Raw genomic sequence first — 22261 nt, forward strand, 5'->3', positions numbered from 1 at the left:
AATATGGTGCAAAGATTGAACACAAATTTAAACAAAAGAAGCGAGATTTTGGATATGTGAATCCAAAGGAGGGAAAGAGAACCCCCAAACTGTAGAAAAAAAGATTGAGCTAATGTGAAACAACCCAAGACAACCCATCAAAGCCACCAACAAAGAATGGCACCACGAAGACAAAGAAGAACATAGGAAAGTGGTGTGAGTTCCACATGAGCCCCACCCACAACACAAATGAATGTTGCACCAAGTAGTCACTAGTGGCCGAGCTAAAATATTCGTAGTCTAATGCATGTTCCAACTCTAAGCCAGAACCTGACAAGGAAAATAAAAAGGTGAAATAGAATATTGACGTGAAACCCAGTTCCATTGTTTCCACCATCAAGGTCTAGAAGATTGAGTTCGAAGATCCAGAGGAGGGTGAGCATCTCTTCCACTCACAGATGTGGGTGAAGGGTTTTCCGGTGCAATTCATGTCGACAGTGGGAGCAAAAAGAATCTCATCTCAGCAAAGGTCGTTAAGTGGTTGGCCCTGCCGACCACACCACACCCACAGCCATATACCATCGGGTGGCTCCACTAAGGACGAGATCTCCATGTCAACCAGTAGTGTCACCTTCCCTACAACATCAGGTCCTTCATGGACGAGGTACTATATGATGTTGCTCCTCTTGAATTTTGTGGTGTTTTATTAGGAGAACCATATTTGTGGAAGTGCCATGCTATGTATGAGTCCATGCCTCACACTATGTTTATTAGTTTGGGCAAGAAATTATATAAGATACTAGAGGTAACCCCGCCTACCACCATCTCTTTGATCTCTGCTAAGCAATGCAGTAAGACCATCTCCCAAACCAGGGATTTTGTTTTATTTTTGTTTTGTTCTCGAAGTAAGGAGAAGATCATGGCCACATCCATGGACCATGAAAAGGGTCCCTCCACATAGAAAAAGAATGTTGATAAGGTCATGGAAGAATACAGGGACATCTTCTCCTCACCCATAGGAGTACCCTTGCACTGTTAGGTCAAGCACTCGATCAATCTAAATATCGAAGCTCATTTACCCAATGGCTAATATACCACTACTCTCTTTTGGAGAATGAGGAAATCAAGCAGCAGATCTAAGAGCTACTACAAAAAGGGCACATCAGACCAAGTTCTTCACATTGTGGGAACCTAATTGTACTCGTACAGAAGAAGGATGGAACCTGAAGACTCTGCATTGATTATCAAGCACTGAACAAAATCACTGTCAGAAATAGGTACCTGATCCCATGGATTGATTATCTTCCTGACCAGCTCAAGGGGGCCAAGTACTTCAACAAGATTGATTTGAAGTCTGGATATCACCAAGCTCCAATAGAGCGAACATATATATGAAAGACCACTTTCAAATCTAAGGAGGGCCTTTCTGAGTGGTTGATCATGCCCTTCAGGTTAAATGCCCCTGCAATTTTTATGAGGTCGATGGATGACATCTTGCGACTTTTCACCAACTCATTTGTGGTTGTATATTGACATCCCCATCTTCAACAAGAGTTGGGCATAGCACTTGCAACATATTCAGCATGTCCTTTAAACCCTGTGGCAACTAAAGCTATGTTCCAACTTGGAGAAGTGCTCCTTTGGCATGGACCAAGTCTAATATCTGGACTACATAATCAACGAGAAAGACGTGCATGTGGATCCGGCTAAGATCCAATTCGTTCGAGATTGGTCAGCCTCGACAACTATGATAAAGCTTCGTAACATCTCAGGCCTTGCTAATTTCTACCAAAGATTTGTGTTGGGGTTCTCTCATATTACATGGCCCTTGAGTGAAGTTACCAAGGGCAAAGCAAAAGTGATTTTTTTTAGTCTGAGGCACAACAAAAGACATTCGTTGAATTAAAACACCGCCTTTTCTCTGCACTAGTCCTCATCTTTCCATACCCACAACAACCATTTGAGATTGAGATAAATGCATCATATTATGCTATTGGTACGATCCTCACTCAGCAATGACATCTAGTGGCCTATCAAAGTGAGACACTCTCTGATATTGTTCTTAGGTAACCCACCTATGATAAGGAGATGTATTCTATCAGGCAGGTCTATTGGTAGTGGAAGCATTATACTCTGGGGAAGGAGACGATCATCCACATATATCACTAACATCTTCAATTTATGTAGACACAGGGAAAGTTGCAGAATGATCATAATAAAAAATGGTCTGCATACTCGTAATAGTTCCACTTGAACATAAAGAACAAGAAGGGAAGCACCAATCACGTCACAAACTACCTCAGTTGACCCTTGATTGCAACACTGAGCACAATTCTCAAATCTTACAGACATGATACCTCTGAATGGCCACAACTATATGAAAGTGACTTGGAGTTTGTTGCCACTTACAATATGTTGATGGATAAAAAGACAATTCCAGACTTCCACCTTCAAGATGGATTATTCTACTATTTGGGAGATCTTTGTGTTCCTTCAAGCGAGCATGCCAAGATGATTTGGGAGACACATTACAATAGGGTTGTGAGACACTTTGGTGTCGAGAAGACAGTGGTAGTATTACAAAAATATTTTATTATCCAAAACTTCGATAGGATGTTGGAAAATATATCAAATCTGGTATTGCTTGTGCCATCACCAAGCCAACTATTAAGAAACAAGGCATGTACACTCTTCCTCCTACTCCTAGCCAACCTTGGGAACCCATCTCCATGGACTATATGTCTCGCCCTCTACCAAGCATGGCAATAACTGTGCATTTTTTGTCGTCGATAGATTTTCCAAGATGGCTATACTGATGGCATGCAAGAAGAGAATCACAACAGAATACATTGCCAAACTCTTCTTCGAACAAGTGTGGATACAATTTGGGATTCCATAAACCATTATATCATATCAAGATAGCAGTTTCTTGAGCACATTTTGGTTGAGCCTCCGGTCATTATTTGTTAAAATTGGCAACTAGGACCAAACTCCATGTGGGTCATCTTATTTATGGCAGCTGATATTTTTCTTGGATCCCTCTCATCGGGAGGTCAAGGATTGATCTAAAGATCATCCGATTCTGATAAGTATTTATGAAGATATGAATTTATTTTGATTATGGACAAATTGTCAAGTTGGCGAACATCTTATGTAGGCTCAAGAAGCCCAAAATTCATGTCTATTAAACCTCTATGTTTTAGTATAAATAGAAGAGGACTTGAAGTCATTTGACACATGCTCACTCTTGTGATCTCTCTTCATCCTATTTTTGGTTTGATGAAGATGAGATCTAAAAGAGTGCCATAGGATATACGTTGTCATAAGATAACGTGAAGCCCTAAATGCAGTGAAGGTGAAGGCCTTATATGCAGCCCCAAATTACAGTCGTGATGCCCTAGCTGCAGTGATGCTCTAGAAGCAGCCGCAGTGATGCCCTAGCCGCAGTAAACCACAGGCTTAACTCGCAGAAATCTTCGCATAAGGGAGCCGCAGTCTCCGCAGTAAGGTATTGACTGCAATGTGGTGCAGTCATGGCACTCTCGGCATCCTGTGATGTTCTCGGATTTGGCAGCGTAGATCAGGCTCCATGGTTCAAATATCTCCAAGACTCTATTGAATTACAGTGGCACACTAATATACTTTGAGGCACGCGTTTAAATTACAGTGGCATGCTAATATACTCTTCAGCACGCGTTTGAATTATAGTGGCATGCTAATGATCTCTGAGACATGCAATTTTGAAAGCTCATGGTTCATATATATCTAAGGTTCTAATCTCAGCAGCAAGGTCACTATATTATTTGTGGCACAAAATTTATATGGCTTGAATTTTCTCTATCTTTGGCATCGCATCACACTACAGTGGACTCGAATTGTATTCAGTATGGCTCGGCTCACATTACAATTATGAATGTTAGTATGGCAGAGACATATGGTTATATGACAAGGATTTTGATCAAAATATGTTACAGTGATATGTGATACAGTTTATCCATAACAGAAATTTCAAATATGACAGTGACCTTAGTGCATAAAAGTGATCCTTAATATGACTGTATATCACAGTAACTTGGATGAGATACGTTTAGGAGCAGCTATCATCACATTAGAAATTTGTTACCTTGGGTCTAGAAATTTGGAACTATAGCCTAGCTGCTTTGCTAGGCTGCAAGCCATAGCAAGCAGTTAAGGCTGATATACATATGGTTGTATGATGAAGCAACAGAAGTATAGCAGCAGCATAATGATGAATGAGACAGCATGATGAAGAATGATGCAGCATGATGGGCACATTAGTGATGAGCCCCAAAAATGGACAATTATTTGGGCTCATTCAACCTCCTAATTTGACTTAATCCACCATTCTCATTAGTTTATTGCATGTTTTTTATTATATTTATGTTAATAGAGTGAATTTGGTTAGTCATTATGCCAACAAGTCTAATGGGTGCTTTGTGTAGCCTTTTTGGTCAACTTGGAGACAAAATTGAAGGTCTTAATGAGCACTTGGCAGCCAAATTCGTGGGAGAACAAGCTAGAGGATTTGTAGGAAGGTGTCCCCTTCATTTATGGGCCCTTACCTCGAATTCTCCACCATCATCTCGGAGTTGAAGGGCCACCGAATCAATCAGCACAAGAGCAGCCAAGCAAGTCAAGTAGGACTGCTGTTAACTCAAAGTTTTGGGCAGCCGAGTCCCTAAAGTTTAGGAGGACTGTTGGGTCCTCAAATTGTATAAATAAGAAGGCTTAGGGCCTCATTTTGGTTAGCCAGTGGATGTTAGCTAGTTAGCCAGTAGATAGTAGCTAGTAGTTAGTCCTTTCATAGCCTTGTTGCAGTCATTTTGTAATTCGATTTGTAGGCAATAGATTAGCTTTGCTTTCAGCTCGTTCTCAAGCTCTCCTTGTGGATAGTTTTGATGTAACTCTTCATTCTTGATTAATAAAGATGAATCCAGCTTTGCACCAGCTCTAAATCTCTCTTGGGAGGCTGTAGCTCTTGGGGTTGGGCCCATCTCAAGCGCCCAGTACCTCCCTTGTTTATCTTTATGTGTGTTCGCTGCATTCTTAAAATAAAGTCTGCTCTTTAGATTTAATTTGTGCTTTGTTACTTAGGTTGCTTTTCATGGTTGAAGTAGCTTTTTATGTTTAGGATGGATTGGTAGGAGTTAGTCATGCATTTATATCTCTTTGATAATGTTTTGTTCACATGTTGTACGTGATTCTTGTCATGAATAAGGTTGTTGTTCACTGATCTCATTAAACTGTTAGATAGATCATCTAATATTTTGACTGTATGCAAGACGTAGTTGGTTTGATCAGGTAAACACTATGCAGGGAACCTTCATCACCTCCTCGTTCATATGAGCCTCGTCCAGATCAGCTCCTCCATCACCAAGTCTGTTCCCTCATCTCCCATCTGCTCTTTTGCCACGTAACCCTACCTTCTTGCCTTTCCATTGCCTAAACCTTCTTTGATGCAAGCTAGACTTCCACACTCTCTCATCACCTCATCCCTCAGTCATTGGGTCATTCCAAGCCCCTACCCTACCTCCCTACCCATTCATGCATTCTCTCCCACTCACCTATCAGTCAAAAACCCAATCACGAAACATCCTGTACAAGAATTACAGAACTTCCTGTAGAAACCCCTGCAGACTTCCTGTAGAAGTTCATAAACACAGTTGCATGGCATCCTGACTTTGTGAAACTCTCTGAAAGGATGATAGGGATCCCTTAGACCCTCTCTGAGTCTTCCCAACCTTTTCCAAGCATTTCTCCTCCTTGATCCACCCCTGCACAGTGAAAAGCTAGTTAAAAGCACATGCATGATAATTCTAATAACTTAAACAAAAATACAAAAAGATGTTTTCTTCAGATAGTGATAACTTAGACACATGCATTTTACCTTCTTAGAAGTAATGGCATCTCTTTCGGTAGTTTGCATGCTCTCCTTTGCATCGGTAGGACTAGCTGGTAGAATTAGGGTTTGCTAAGGTTTGTGTTTCTTTTTGGCTTTCAGTTTCTTTCCGCAAGTAGATTAGCTTCCTTTGAGTTAGCTTTCGTCCATCAGTTAAAAAGCTTCTTCTAAGAGCTCATAGAAGTTGGCTTGAGCCCCTAGCGGACTTGTGCCAGCTGATCAAGTGACAGCTGCGGCAAGAGCTAGTACTTGTGCATACAGCACCGTCGCTTCCAAGTTTGTTACGAACTACCGGGTTGATAAAATTAGAGAAGGAAGCTCCAGGAGTTGTAGCATTATTGCTACAATACTGGAGCCCACCATCTTTTTGGTGCCGTTGCCGGGGAAGCGTCAGAGTATTGGTGATTGCCGCTTTTTTTCTATTTTCCACTACAATCTTCTGCTAAGTAGTTTATTTCATTTCCATTATGCAATTTCGTTCTTGCAAAAGTAGATTAGTATTTCTCGCTTTCATAGATTAGCATTTCAATTCCGCAATTTCATTTATGCAAGCATAGATTAGCATTTCAATTCCACAAGCATAGACTAGCATTTCATTCCTGCAATTTCATTTGAGCAAAATAGATTAGTCATTTCCTGCTTTCATTTCAATTCCGCATTTTCATTTCAGCAAGATAGTTAGTTGCAGTTCAATCTATTTTAGTTTTTGCAGGTACAAGTAGAAAAAAGAAAAAACAACCAAAAAGATCTCCTTTCATGCCTTGTAGGAGTAGAGATAATTTAGAAAAATATTTGCACAACACCCCCCACTGCTTCACACAGCCAACCTTCTCTCTTCTTCGATGGTTGTGATTAGGAAGAAGCCCTAGGTGGACATCAAGGCATCTTTAAAGAACCTCTAGGGGAGAAGAAGAAGAAAACATTCCTCTGGAGCGAATGGCTCCAAGCAGAAATGTTGGGAGCAGTACCTTATCCAGAAATGAATTTGTGAATCAGATCGAAGATTTCAAGAGTGATATGAGGCAGTTTCTTGCCACGCAACTGGATACCTTGCGGATCCAAAAGAAGCAAGCAGAAGCCAAGAGGGCTTTGGCCATTTTTTGTCCCAGGTGCACTAGAAAGCATCCTAGGAACGAATGTCCATTGTACTCCATAGAAGTGTGTTTTGTCTGTGAAGAATACCATCATACAAATCAGTGCCCTTCCTTACCCAGAATCAAAGCTGCATATCAGAGAGCCAAAGGAGCCACTGAATCACTCTATTATATGGACCAAAGGAGGCCGCATGGACCTAGATCTTACCAGCAGGAACTGCAAGGGACACCCGAGACCTATTATGACCCCTATCAAGCCACTTTCATGCCTTCTTGGGGTCCCCCTACTCATCCTTCCTGGTTCACACCTCCTCCTTGTTCCTTCACAGATCCATATTACGCCCAACCAGCTGCTCATTCATTTCACTCTTATGCTCAGCCACAGCCTCAGTGGAATGCACCTTATCAGGAGTGGAGGCCCCAGTACAACTCTCATCCCGCTCATTTTCCTCCACCACCTGCTCATCCACAACCATCGCCTCCTCCTCCACCAAGGCAACCCCAAATGCCTACCCAACCACAATGCCATCCATCTCCATCTCAATTTCACACCTCCACTCAACTACACGTACCATTTCCAAACCTACCCATTGGAGCAGCTCAACAAAATTACAATGCTGAGGCACAACATGTCCAAACAACTCCTCTTGAGCTCCAAGATGTTCACCATAGCTCAGGAAGAGCCTTGCAAAAAAGAGATTATCTTGAAAGCATTGAAGGACCACATCCGGAAAAACAAGATTCAAAAGAGGAGATCAAAGAACCATGGGCTACACTTGATGAAGAGAGTAGATCAGAATCAAAGATCGAGAGAGTTTCCTCATGGTTACCATCAAATCTTCCATGTATTCAAGAGAAAGATCAGCAAAAGGAGGAAGATGAGAAAGTCATGATAGAAGGTGACATGAAAAATGATCCAGATCAGCAAAAGGACCAAGGATATCAAAGCTATATTGAGACATGGTTCCAGACAGTCACTAAGTTGCAACAGTACTCTCTTCCTCAGCTATGTTTGATCCCTTCATGGTCAGATCATTTGGTCTCTGAGATCTGGATACCTATCCAAGCATGCATTTCGAGCCTCCACATCATTTTGTCTCTAATCTTGATGTGCACATGGCTCCATTGGAAGTATTCTTATACTTGAGAACGATTTTGTTTTTCAAGTAGGGTAGGGTAGAAAAAAAAAAAAAAAATGAAAAAAGAGGAAAATAGAAATCTAAGGTGAAAACCTCCTTGGAGGCGCCTTAGATTGGCTCATTGATTGAAAACCTCCATGAGACAGTCAATGGGTTGGAAAAAAGAGAAAAGAGAATAAGATCTTTGGGTGAAAACCTCCCTTGGAGGCGCCCAAGGCAGGCAATTAGGGTGAAAACCTCCATGAGGCGTCCTAGTTGTTTTTAAAAAAAAAACAAAAGAGAAAAAGAAAAAGAAAAATAAAACTAATTCCATTGGCTAATTGCAGGTTGCAAGAATGACGTTTCATGACAGGAGGAGCACTCAAATCAAGGTTAAAGGAATTTTTCTTGTGCCTTCTACAAGAAGCTCTGTATTTCTACAGGAAACATCTTGTAGAACCTTTGGACGAACCAAATTCAAGTTTAAAATGGAATCTGATGGTGGGAATCTGTTGATTAGGCCTACAAGCACTCGTGTGTCCATCCCTTGCCTTTCTCCATCATTTTTTCCACCTCATTGTGCTTCTACAGGAACTTCCTGTAGAAATTATGGGAAACTAGACATGGATTTCAAAAAGTGGTTTGGCGAACATGGTAGCTTCCTCAAGGGTTCAGAAGTCCTCATGCAATCTTCCAACTCCTCCTCCATCATCTCCATACCTGCATCACAGCCCAAGCTCAGTTTTTCCTTCCATGCAAACACTTGCAAAATGCCTTGAAGCAAAAATCCATAGAACAAAATTTGTTTTTGCCATAACTTGAAAACCATGCATCCATTTGACAAACCGTTTTATGGGGAATTGTACAAGGGTGATGGCAACATGCTTGAGCAGTTTCAGCCAATTCCGGTGCACGGTTTCCAAGAAATCAGCCTCCATCACCATCAGCCATTTTTGCATTTTCTCCATAACCGTGCATCCGTTTCAAAACCTGTTTCATGGGGATATGCATATGAGTGATGGTAACCTACCCAAGCAGTTTCAGCCGATTCCGATGCACGGTTTCCGAGAAATCGATCTCTGAAATCTTCAGCCATTTTCCATTTTTCTCGAAATCCGTGCATCCATTGATCACGATTTTGCTATGGGAGATGCATCATGATGATAGAAACATGCTCAGCAAGTTTCAGATCAATCCGCTTTACCGTTTGGGAGAAATGGCGAAAACAAGTTTTGGTTCTGTGACATTGCAGCAGCAGCAGCTTGAAGGTGCAGATTTGAACGTGGAAACAAATGCATGCAGCTTAGATCTGGTCAGAGGACACCTGCACAAGGAAAAGCAATCAAAAATCATCAGCCAAGCCCTCATGCAACCAAAGGATCCAAGCATGCAGCAGCAGAACATGAGCATGCAGCAGCAAAAAGCTTCACAAGCAGCCGTTTGACTTCAGGTACGTGACTAAACCTTGTTCATCTATTGCATGAATCTAGTCTAAGCATTGCATGAACGAATGGAATGGTGAAATTAAGCCATGAATGTAGCAAGACACCCAGTTCTCTAGCACTCACGAGAAAATCACGCAGCATGCGTGGATAGTCATTCACGTGGAAGATGAGAAACACAGGCAATGGAAGATTTGTTGAACTTCAGTGCACAGGGCATCAATTGATTAACAAATAGAAGAAGACATGCAGTTCATATGGGCCAGCACACGTTTTTTCCACCTCACTCCACCAAAAATCACGCAGAATTAATGAGCGCTCAGCCGGAACTCATAGACTGCTGTTAACTTGCACTTGCATCATGTTCAACTAAAGTATACATCCTCTGCTTCCTCAAAATGATTAACCTATCATCCTTCGCTAATTGTTTTGGCCTGTTCAAAATTCTCCAGCATACCAAGATTGTGCAGAGGCGCAGAGACATCCTATGGAATCCAGCTAGCATTCTACAGGAAGACGTTTTACAGGAAAATACAGCAGAGTCTTCCAGGGCAGAGTAAGCTGCTTGGTTTTCAGGCGGAACTGGGGTGGAGCTCTCTGATGAGATTTGTGTTTGCGCTCACTTCTCATACACCTCAATCTCAATCTGAAGCTGTTCCCAATAGGAACTAATCTCTCTTTCATCTCTCAGCTCGAGGAGGCTAAAAAGATCACCAAGTTGCACAGTTGGGGGAGGCTTATAATAATGAGACATCCACATATGTTTTGGGTCCATCTGAGTCCTACACAGTATAGACAAGTACCCAGATGATGCTCAGGTCTGGAAACCAATTGGGTCTTTCGAATATTGATCAGATCTGATTTTTCAAGCCCTCTTCAGCTATGGCCGAAACAAAAACATGGACGAGGCGGGGCAGTAATCCAAAGCTTGAACAAGAAGTTATTGACATACCTCCAACTCCAACAGGAGAAGGAAAATATGGTGCATTTCCTGTGTCCCAGACTATTACAACAGCTCTCATTATTGCAGCTTGGTACTCTTCCAATATTGGTGTGCTATTGCTTAACAAATGCCTACTTAGTTTTTGGATGCAGATACCCAATATTCCTCACAATGTTGCACATGTGTGCCTGTTCATTTTATCGTTTTCTGGCAATTTCATGGTTGGAGATTGTACCAATGCAGTTCATCGTCTCCAGGAGACAGTTTCTTGAGATATTGGCACTGAGCTTCATTTTCTCCTTCTCGGTTGTTTGTGGCAATATTTCTCTGCGTTATTTGCCAGTCTCCTTCAATCAAGCTATTGGGGCAACAACTCCCTTCTTCACATCAATATTTTGCATTTATAATAACATGTAAGAGGGAGTCTTCTGTGGTTTATATGGCCTTGGTGCCTCTGGTATTTGGCATTGTTATTGCAAACAACAGTGAGCCATTATTCCACCTTTTTTGCTTTTTGGTTTGCCTAGGATCAACTGCTGCCAGAGCATTGAAATCAGTTGTTCAGGGGCTCCTGCTTACCTCTGAGGCAGAGAAGCTTCACTCTATGAATTTGCTCATGTACATGGCACCAATTGCTGCGCTGTTATTGCTTCCTGTTACTCTTTTTGTGGAGGGTAATGTATTAGCTATTGCTATTGAAAAAGCCAGAGAAAACACCTTTATCATATTCCTGTTGCTTGGAAACATGACCATGGCTTATCTTGTGAATTTAGCCAACTTCCTTGTTACAAAACATACGAGTGCCCTCACGTTGCAGGTTTTAGAAAATGCCAAGGCCACCATTTCTTCCATATGATTGCATATACTTGCACACTCATAACAAGGCTGAGAATTCACTAGGAAAAGCAGCAGGCAACAGAAAGTTAGCAGACTGTTTCTACAGGAAGACAGAGAACTGTTTCTACAGGAAGTTTGGAGAAAGGGCAGCAGAAGGAGAAATCGGCCAAGATTTTAGCCAAGGAGGCCACTAGGGCCGTCAAAGATGAGGAGAGAGATTGGTTGCTCAGAGGATGAGCAACACTTTCAGTAGGGGGGTGATGATGAGCCCCAAACATGGACAATTATTTGGGCTCATTCAACCTCCTAATTTGACTTAATCCACCATTCTCATTAGTTTATTGCATGTTTTTTATTATATTTATGTTAATAGAGTGAATTTGGTTAGTCATTATGCCAACAAGTCTAACGGGTGCTTTGTGTAGCCTTTTTGGTCAACTTGGAGACAAAATTGAAGGTCTTAATGAGCACTTGGCAGCCAAATTCGTGGGAGAACAAGCTAGAGGATTTGTAGGAAGGTGTCCCCTTCATTTATGGGCCCTTACCTCGAATTCTTCACCATCAGCTCGGAGTTCAAGGGCCACCGAATCAATCAGCACAAGGGCAGCGAATCAAGTCAAGTAGGACTGCTGTTAACTCCAAGTTTTGGGCAGCCGAGTCCCTAAAGTTTAGGAGGACTGTTGGGTCCTCAAATTGTATAAATAAGAAGGCTTAGGGCCTCATTTTGGTTAGCCAGTGGATGTTAGCTAGTTAGCCAGTAGATAGTAGCTAGTAGTTAGTCCTTTCATAGCCTTGTTGCAGTCATTTTGTAATTCGATTTGTAGGCAATAGATTAGCTTTGCTTTCAGCTCGTTCTCAAGCTCTCCTTGTGGACAGTTTTGATGTAACTCTTCATTCTTGATTAATAAAGATGAATCCAGCTTTGCACCAGCTCTAAATCTCTCTTGGGAGGCTGTAGCTCTTGGGGTTGGGCCCATCTCAAGCGCCCAGTACCTCCCTTGTTTATCTTTATGTGTGTTCGCTGCATTCTTAAAATAAAGTCTGCTCTTTAGATTTAATTTGTGCTTTGTTACTTAGGTTTCTTTTCATGGTTGAAGTAGCTTTTTATGTTTAGGATGGATTGGTAGGAGTTAGTCATGCGTTTATATCTCTTTGATAATGTTTTGTTCACATGTTGTACGTGATTCTTGTCATGAATAAGGTTGATGTTCACTGATCTCATTAAACTGTTAGATAGATCATCTAATATTTTGATTGTATGCAAGACGTAGTTGGTTTGATCAGGTAAACACTATGCAGGGCACCTTCATCACCTCCTCGTTCATCTGAGCCTCGTCCAGATCAGCTCCTCCATCACCAAGTCTGTTCCCTCATCTCCCATCTGCTCTTTTGCCACGTAACCCTACCTTCTTGCCTTTCCATTGCCTAAACCTTCTTTGATGCAAGCTAGACTTCCACACCCTCTCATCACCTCATCCCTCAGTCATTGGCTCATTCCAAGCCCCTACCCTACCTCCCTACCCATTCATGCATTCTCTCCCACTCACCTATCAGTCAAAAACCCAATCACGAAACATCCTGTAGAAGAATTACAGAACTTCCTGTAGAAACCCCTGCAGACTTCCTGTAGAAGTTCATAAACACGGTTGCATGGCATCCTGACTTTGTGAAACTCTCTGAAAGGATGATAGGGATCCCTTAGACCCTCTCCGAGTCTTCCCAACCTTTTCCAAGCATTTCTCCTCCTTGATCCACCCCTGCACAAAGAAAAGCTAGTTAAAATCACATGCATGATAATTCTAATAACTTAAACAAAAATACAAAAAGATGTTTTCTTCAGATAGTGATAACTTAGACACATGCATTTTACCTTCTTAGAAGTAATGGCATCTCTTTCGGTAGTTTGCATGCTCTCCTTTGCATCGGTAGTACTAGCTGGTAGAATTAGGGTTTGCTAGGGTTTGTGTTTCTTTTTGGCTTTTAGTTTCTTTCCGCAAGTAGATTAGCTTCCTTTGAGTTAGCTTTATCCATCAGTTAAAATGCTTCTTCTAAGAGCTCATAGAAGTTGGCTTGAGCCCCTAGCGGACTTGTGCCAGCTGACCAAGTGACAGCTGCGGCAAGAGCTAGTACTTGTGCATACAGCACCGTCGCTTCCAAGTTTGTTACGAACTACCGGGTTGATAAAATTAGAGAAGGAAGCTCCAGGAGTTGTAGCATTATTGCTACAATACTGGAGCCCACCAATTAGTAAGGAGCAGCATGATGATGGGAGCAGATGGGAGCAGCTCAGTGACTAGGTGTAGCACAATGACGGGTGCAACATGAGTACAAGCTGCAACACTATGTTAGGTGAAGTCATCACCTTGGAGAATCAGTTGAAGCAGAATGTCTTCAACTGATCTCATGTATCATCATTATAGGAGATGATCTATGCTCATATCTAGATAAGTCAAAGTGTTGACTTCTATTGTATATGTACTATCTCTCTCTCTCTCTCTGCTGAATTATTGAAGAACATAAAAGAAGAATTGATCAAGGGTTTCCCCACATTGGGGTTTGTCCCTGGCTGGTGCCACATCTTGTGTCCTCTTGTCTTGGCTTGTCTTCTACGATTTATATTTATGTTCTATCTGCTAGTTTACTTTAATGCTGATGTGATTGCTAATCTGGAAAAGATATTGAGCTAACTATGAAAATTGAAATAAATTGCTCTAGCATCGAACATATCCAAAACTTAACATGGTATCAGAGTTGAGGTGAAGACAATGCCCAAGCAAGAGTGAAAGAGAAATCACCGAAGACTGTTGGGACAGGACACAAGGATCAATGGGTTCCTCATATCTCTTCTAAATTCACCAAGGGTGAAGTCGAAGCAGAGCATATTATCAGAATGGAGTAGCGGAAGTTTCTGATGGCCTACCTAAAGATCACTTCATTGGGAAGTTCGGATCTAAGGATGGAAGGAAAGGTGGATGCCTTGGTTGCAATAAGTTCAGCCATTATGCGAAGCAGTGTTTGAATGGCAGAGACACATCTCTTGATGAAGATAACAATAATTCCAGGGACATATTCAATGATCAAAGGAATGACAAGTAATGCAGGTCATCAAGAAGATGGTCGACTCTTCAAAGAAAGCAAGGAACCCAGTTCCTCAAGGCATTTCATCGGATAGATGGGTGCACTCTCTAATTTGGTAGAGATGGAAACAATCGTGGGATTTGGAGCCGATGCCACCTATTCCGAAAAGGGTGTAGGGAAAGTTACCCCTCAATTGAATGAGGGCAACTCAATTCATTTACAGAATCTCTTTTATGTACTTGATTGCATGAAGAACCTGGTGTCCATTTCAACAATGGAAGTCAAAAGTTACATGGTGGCACTCATCGATAGAAAGGTACGTGTTTGAAAATAGAATTTTCAAATATGTTTTTGAGTTCAGGATTGTTTCAAGTTGCAGGAAGTCCACTGGGGACCATGTCTATTGATACATAGCACCGAAGATCTGTGAGTCAGATGGTGATAGGGATGCCTGAATTCAAAAGGAGCATGAATGTACATGTCTGAGATGTACCGAAGGAAAATCTTACAAGGGGACTATTCCCCTCATGTAGCAGGTCCTCAGGTTTGGAACAACCCGAGGAGTTTGAGATTCATGATCAGGAATCTCATGTATACAGGTGGAAGAAAGCCCTCTATGGCTTGAAGCCTTCGCCCGGTGGATAACGCACGCACCCAAACAGACATCCCCGGGCATAGTATGAGAGGATTGATAGCTGTCAGATGGAGCTGAGATTCACTAGGAGTGAAACCGATCCAAACCATTACCCGAAGGTTGTGGATGATAGACCTCTCATACCGGCACCTTATGAGGATGACCTATTTCTGACAGGTGCAGACCCTCTCATTTGCAGAAGTAAGAGGGAGTTGGATTCCAAATGTGGAATGATAAACTGCAAGCTTGTGAATACCTTGAGGATATTAACTTTCAGAAGTTAGATGGTAGTGATGTCGGACCAGATTTGGGAAATGCCTCTGAGTTTCATAAACTCATTTGCGTTGATGTTCTTGGTGAAATTTTGTCCAGACATATGTTTTGCAGTTAGCATGGTGAGCTCATATTTGGTTGAGCCTCACTGGATTAGTGCCAAGAATCCTCTGAGATATCTTCGGGGCATAATCTCTCATGGATTGAGATACACTGTCGAAAATATGAAACTGCATAATTATTCGAATGTTGACTGGGCAGGTAGTGTGAAGGAACACTAGAGCACTTCTCAGTGTTGGTTCTCTTTGGATTCTACTTTGATATCATGGATGAGCAGGAAGTAGAAGTCGATTGGTATAAGTACCGTCAAGACCAGATACACAGCTGCATGATTGTAGAAGCTCTTAAGTGAGCTGTTTGTACACATGATGAATACCACTGTGATTCTCTGTGATAACCAGAGGTGGGATTCAATTATTGAGGAATCCCGTATTTGATAGTTTCTCTAGTAGACAGACATCAGATATTGCCTTATTTTGGATATGGTAAGTTGATGAGAAAGGAGGCTCCACCACACTGAGATGATGTACAGGTCGTAGACATTTTTTCAAAGCCCCAGGGAAAGGTCAAATCTGTGACTTTCCCGAACAACTTGCAGTTGTTGAGAGACCTTCTTATAAGGGTCCTACATGTTGCATGCATTGAGCTCTGGGAGCTTTGGGGGGCTTGGGGTACTTACTGGAGCAACATATGATGACAGGGCGACTCACCATCCCTTGGTGGTGCGCTATGAACACGATGATTAGTTCTCTTGTGGACAGGATGATTCGCTCTCCTGTGGACAGGATGATTCGCTCTCCTGTGGACAAGATGATTCGCTCTCCTGTGGGACAGGATGATTTGCTCTCCTGTGGACAAGATGATTCACTCTCCTGTGGAATAGATGATTCGCTCTCTTGTGGGACAAGGTGATTCGCTCTCTTGTGGGACAGGATGACTCGCTCTCCTATGGACATGATGATTCGCTCTCCTGTGGACAAGATGATTCGCTCTCTTATGGGACAAGATGATTCACTCTCTTGTGGATAGGATGATTAGTTCTCTTGTCAAGGCATCCTACCCATGTAGTCTGGGACTCATGGGAAGTACCTCTCATCTAATCAATGAGTAGGGAAATGAGGATAGGGACCATAGTAGTACTGATGGACGCATCATTGTATCTACTGTACTCCCTATGCTAGGATGACTTTCATTGATCTGGAATCAATGATACTGGTCTGGAACCAGTGGGAGTGCTACCCACTATGACACTGACTTCAGGTCGGTAGAGGACTGGTTTGGGACAAGTGGTACACACTCTGAGACTGACTTCGGGTCAGTGGAGAATGGTATGAGACATTCTCGATCAATTCTTCTTCTTCATGGTTGAGCTAAGCTGAGCTGAGCTAGCAGAGCCTAGCAGAGCCGGAAGAGCTGAGAAGAGCTAAGCAGAGCTGAGCAAAGCTAGCAAAGCTTAGCAGAGCTAGCAGAGCTAAGTAGAGCTGAGAAGAGCTGAGCAGAGCAGAGCATAGCAGTGCAGAGCACTGATGGCAGAGATAGTACAGTCGGACATATGGATCAGCAGATGGAGTTCTCCCTAGTTGAGAGGAAGTGTTAAAATTGGCAACTAGGGCCAAACTCCATGTGGGTCATCTTATTTATGGCAACTGATATTTTTCTTGGATCCCTCTCATCGAGAGGTGTAGGATTTATCTAAAGATCATCCAATTCCGATAAGTATTTATGAAGATATGAATTTATTTTCATTATGGACAAATTGTCAAGTCGACCAGCATCTTATGTAGGCTCAAGAAGCCCAAAAGTCATGTCTATTCAACCTCTACGTTTTAGTATAAATAGAAGAGGACTTGAAGTCATTTGACACACGCTCACTCTTGTGATCTCTCTTCATCCTGTTTTAGGTTTGATGAAGATGAGATCTAAAAGAGTGCCATAGGATATACACTGCCAAAAGATAATGTGAAGCCCTAAACACAGTGAAGGTGAAGGCCTTATACATAGCCCTAAATTATAGTCGTGATGCCCTAATCGCAGTGATGCTCTAGCCGCAGCCACAGTGATGCCCTAGCCACAGATGCCCTAGCCGCAATGATGCCCTAGCCATAGTAAGCCACAGGCTTAACTCGCAAAAATCTTCACATAAGGGAGCCGCAGTTAAGGGAGGCGCAGTCTCCGCACTAAGGTATTCGCTGCATTGTGGTGCAGTCATGGCACTCTCGGCGTCCTGTGATGTTCTCGGATCTGGCAGCGTAGGTCAGGCTCTGTGGTACGAATATCTCCAAGACTCTGTTGAATTATAGTGGCACACTAATATACTTTGAGGCATGCGTTTAAATTACAGTGGCACGCTAATATACTTTGAGGCACGCATTTGAATTACAATGGCATGCTAATGATCTCTGAGACACAAAATTTTGGAAGCTCATGGTTCATATATATCTAAGGTTCTAATCTCAGCAGCAAGGTCACTATATTCTCTGTGGCACAAAATTTATGTGGCTCGAATTTTCTCTATCTCTGGCATCACATCACACTACAGTGGACTCGAATTGTATTCAGTATGGCTCGGCTCACATTACAGTTATGAATGTTCATATGGTAGAGACATATGGTTATATGACAAGGATTTTGATCAAAATATGTTACAGTGATATGTGATACAGTTTATCCATGACAGAAATTTCAGATATGATAGTGACCTTAGTGCATAAAAGTGATCCTTAATATGATTGTATATGACAGGAACTTGGATGAGATACGTTTAGGAGCATCTGTCATCAGATTAGAAAGCTACTACCTTAGGTCTAGGAATCTGGAACTATAGCCTAGCTGCTTTTCTAGGCTGCAAGCCATAGCAAGCAGCTAAGGCTGATATACATATGGTTGTATGATGAAGCAACAGAAGTATAGTAGCAGCATAATGATGAATGAGACAGCATGATGAAGAATGACGCAGCATGATGGCCACATTAGTAAGGAGTAGCATGATGATGGGAGCAGATGGGAGCAGCTTAGTGACTAGGTGTAGCACAGTGACAGGTGCAACATGAGTACAAGCTGCAACACTATGTTAGGTGAAGCCATCACCTTGGAGAATCAGTTGAAGCAGAATATCTTCAACTGATCTCATGTATCATCATTATACGAGATGATCTATGCTCATATCTAGATAAGTCAAAGTGTTGACTTTTGTTGTATATGTACGATCTCTCTCTCTCTCTCTACTGAATTATTGAAGAACATAAAAGAAGAATTGATCAAGGGTTTCCCCACCTTGGGGTTTGTCCCTGGCTGGCGCCACATCTTGTGTCCTCTTGTCTTGGCTTGTCTTCTGCGATTTATATTTATGTTATATCTGCAGTTTACTTTAATGTTCATGTGATTGCTAATCTGGAAAAGATATTGAGCTAACTATGAAAATTGAAATAAATTGCTCTAGCATCGAACATACCCAAAACTTAACATTATTGGACACTAAGGTCACCAAGTCGGTTGCAATCCTCAGACTAGCGGATAGGAAAAGATTGTCAACATAATGATAGTGCACATATTATGCATGTACAACTCCAAGAATCCACGAACATGAGATGAGAGTCTTCCTTATCTACAACACAACTATAACAAATCTCTCCATAGCTCAACCAGCCATAACCCCTTTCAAGTGGACATGGTATTCCAACCATTGTATCCCATTGATGTCACAATGCCTCTTGCAACTACACAGGAATAATCTAAACATGTTCAATCTGAAGATGATAAATCCACCACGTTTATTGAATGCATCCAGGATATTCACCAATAGGTCTATGATATCCTAGATAAATCCAATACCAAGTACAAACAATGTCATGATCAGTATCGAGCGCCACGTAAGATTCAAGTGGTCGACAAATTTTGGTTACATTTGCAGAAGGAACACCTTAATGGAGCCCATTGGAAAGTTTGACCACTCTGATATGGGCCTTACACCATCACCAAGGTTGTGGGTGATAATGCTTTCGAGCTTAGCATTTCCCCATTCATTGGATTGTACCCAGTGTTCAATGTGGACCACCTTCAACCATACTTTCCACCATTGCTAGGCACATCAAACATTGTTGAGCCGCTGAAACCAATAGATCTCAACCCTGACTGCATTGAACAAGACACAATTGATTGGATCATGGACACACAGATCAAGCACACTCGCCAACTGAGGATCCAAATATATCAAGTTGTCAAAGCTAGCCAACTCTTGCACCAAGGCAAGTGGCGTTGAAAAGTGTACCTAGGTTCGATATTCATAATGACATGCATAATTGTGATTTTATGTAATTGATGAAAAGAAGAAAAATAAAATTATTATTGTAATGCTTGACTCATGGGTTTCATGAGCAAGGAATTTTATTTTTAGTGATGGCTCCCATTGTGACCCTTTAGGATTTGTCATCTACTCATAAAATTCAATTTGATTCTATGTTATGTACGAAGGACCCTTCTTGGGCATGTTAGATTTTTATATAAGTCATTAAATGTATAGAAAGGCCCTCCAAGACTAAGCAAAGTCTTCACCTACAAGGCGGCTTCAAGAAGGATAATAATATATGCACGAAAAGACATGTCGGCTCACCTACATGTAATGTCATCTAATTAAGCATGGGCAATAGCTATAAATAAGGCGACTCGACATTATTTCACGATCATATTTTCAGTCAAGCAATTCTGAAATCCAAAAGTGTGAAAATCACCTAGAAGGAAGCCTAACAATTAGAAAAAGAAGAAGGAAGTAGAGCAAAATTGTTAGTTTCATATTTGGGTTTGTTTTAGGGTGGATTTGTTGTCACACGTGCAAAGAAGAAGTTGTAGTAAGGTCGAGATTCAAGGTAACCAAATTGGGATAAGTTCAAGTCATAAGGGAGGCTGAGACAAGCTAGAAGAAGACCTTATCCAAAGCAAAGAAAATGAAAGCATAAGATAAGGTCTTGTACATGAGATAGGGTTTATGAATTAGGATTGCAGACCTAATTCAAGGAGGCCAAATATTTGAAGCAGAAGGAGGTCGAAGTGGAAGAGGAGTCGAGAAAAGGGAAGGAGCAGAAGGTTGACTATCATTGTCTAAAGATCTCATCAAGGGAACTTGTGTCTTGGTCTTGGAGTGGAAAATAGACTAAGAGTCTTGGTCTTGGTATTCGTTAATTGGAATCTCTATAAGAAGAAGAATTTGTTCATATTTTCCTCTCAAGAAGGAGAGGTTTTGGCCCTAGATGATAGCATTTATTATGTGTCTCTTGTCTCTTTATGGTTTATACATTGGTAGTTTTTTGATGAAAAAGAACACTAATAATCTAAGTAAAGTAAGATTTTAACCTAAGAAAGTAAAAATCATTCACAATTAGTTACTAATAGAAGAGAAATCACTTGATCTCAATGCCCTAGATTTCTCAACAAGTGGCTCGCTAGAGACCAAGTGCAGCAGAAATTTCCCCATCTAATGGAGGCACTCAACGCAATGGGGAACATTGCTTCCTAAGCGGGGGACTGATCCACGTGGATATTGGTGGCCACCCGACTATTCCACTTGGACCCCCAACACTGTTTCATTTCAATTTCCTTAATTCTAGCATGATTTTCTATTTTTAGCAGTTTTTTGGGTCCCAAACTTCCAAAGTTGTTTTCAGGTCCTTAAAATATTTTCTAGAAAAATAGAGAGACTAGAAAAGTGTCCAAATCAGTTTAACATATAATTGTTTTTCCTCCTCATGGAGATCTTCAAAATGAGATATTATGATAGCCAAACAGAGATCGTATTCCAAAGTTACGAACTCGAGAAGTTGGCAATCCAACTTACCCCAATGGGGCCAAAAATCGTTGGCACTTCATCTCCTAGGATTAGGATTTCACACTTCTTCTTTATGATAAAAATGCTCCCAATCCTCATTGTAACATAGTTCATAAGGCATGTAGCCATCACATCTCTTCTCATAGATAAGCTACGATTGCCCGAGCTAGTTTATTTTCTTTCTTCTTGTAAACAGTTTTCAACATTCATTATTTACTAGTTGAAGTTCAGCATTATTGTATCTCTGTGTTTTTTATTAATTTTGTATTTCATCTCGTTCCTTCATAAATATGGATCAACTATGCTTAACTATGTTTGATAGTTAACACTCCTCAACTTCGGTCAAACATAATCGCCTATCATTATTATTGATTAATATTAATAAGAAAACATAAACAACCACATTAGTCAACATAATCAAATAAAGTCAACCTTGATAGTCATTGTTTAATAGTTAACCATGATCAAATTTGGTCAACCCTATGTTTACCATATTTAACAATAGTCAACCTTATTCAGTTATAGTCATCCTCAGTCAATGTATTATAATATTAGGTTTAAAATATTTGATTTTAATAAAGGCTTTTAGTATAGGGTTTTAATAGTAGGATCACAAGAATTAGGTTTTAATATTGGGTTTTAATACTAAGGTTTTAATAATCAAACATGTTGTGATGTCAGAATGGTACAAAAGTCTATCCAAAGTCGCATTGTGACAAACATCGTTGCAATGTGACAAGCATTGTCACAATCATTGACAATCATTTTCGCAATGTTACATTACATTGCAATTTATCCAATGTCGCATTGCGAGATTACTAAATTAGTCAACCACATTTACTATTGTTGTTGACTATTTTTGACATTTAACACTCTTCAACTTCAGTCAAACATAATCGCCTATCATTATTACTTAATATTAATAGTCAAATGTAGTCAAACACATTAGTCAACATAGCATAACATAGTCAACCTTGATAATCATTGTTTAAATAATTGACCATAATCAAACTTGATCAATCATACGTTTACCATATTTAACAATAGTTAACCTTGTTTACTCAT

At 41.0% G+C, this 22261-nt stretch overlaps 1 protein-coding gene and 1 pseudogene across 1 annotated transcript in view; one reads left to right on the forward strand and one right to left on the reverse strand.

Moving 5' to 3' along the window:
- Positions 1 to 22261, reverse strand: part of LOC149208304 (uncharacterized) — a 356138-nt gene that overhangs the window by 89850 nt on the left and 244027 nt on the right. The window lies entirely within an intron of this gene.
- On the forward strand, positions 10322 to 11352 carry LOC149208305 (putative sugar phosphate/phosphate translocator At1g12500 pseudogene; annotated as a pseudogene).

Source organism: Pinus tabuliformis, chromosome 1_2, assembly GCF_031772625.1.
Source record: "Pinus tabuliformis cultivar Carrire ecotype Pingquan chromosome 1_2, CPIR1, whole genome shotgun sequence".
In the NCBI taxonomy this organism is placed as follows: domain Eukaryota; kingdom Viridiplantae; phylum Streptophyta; class Pinopsida; order Pinales; family Pinaceae; genus Pinus; species Pinus tabuliformis.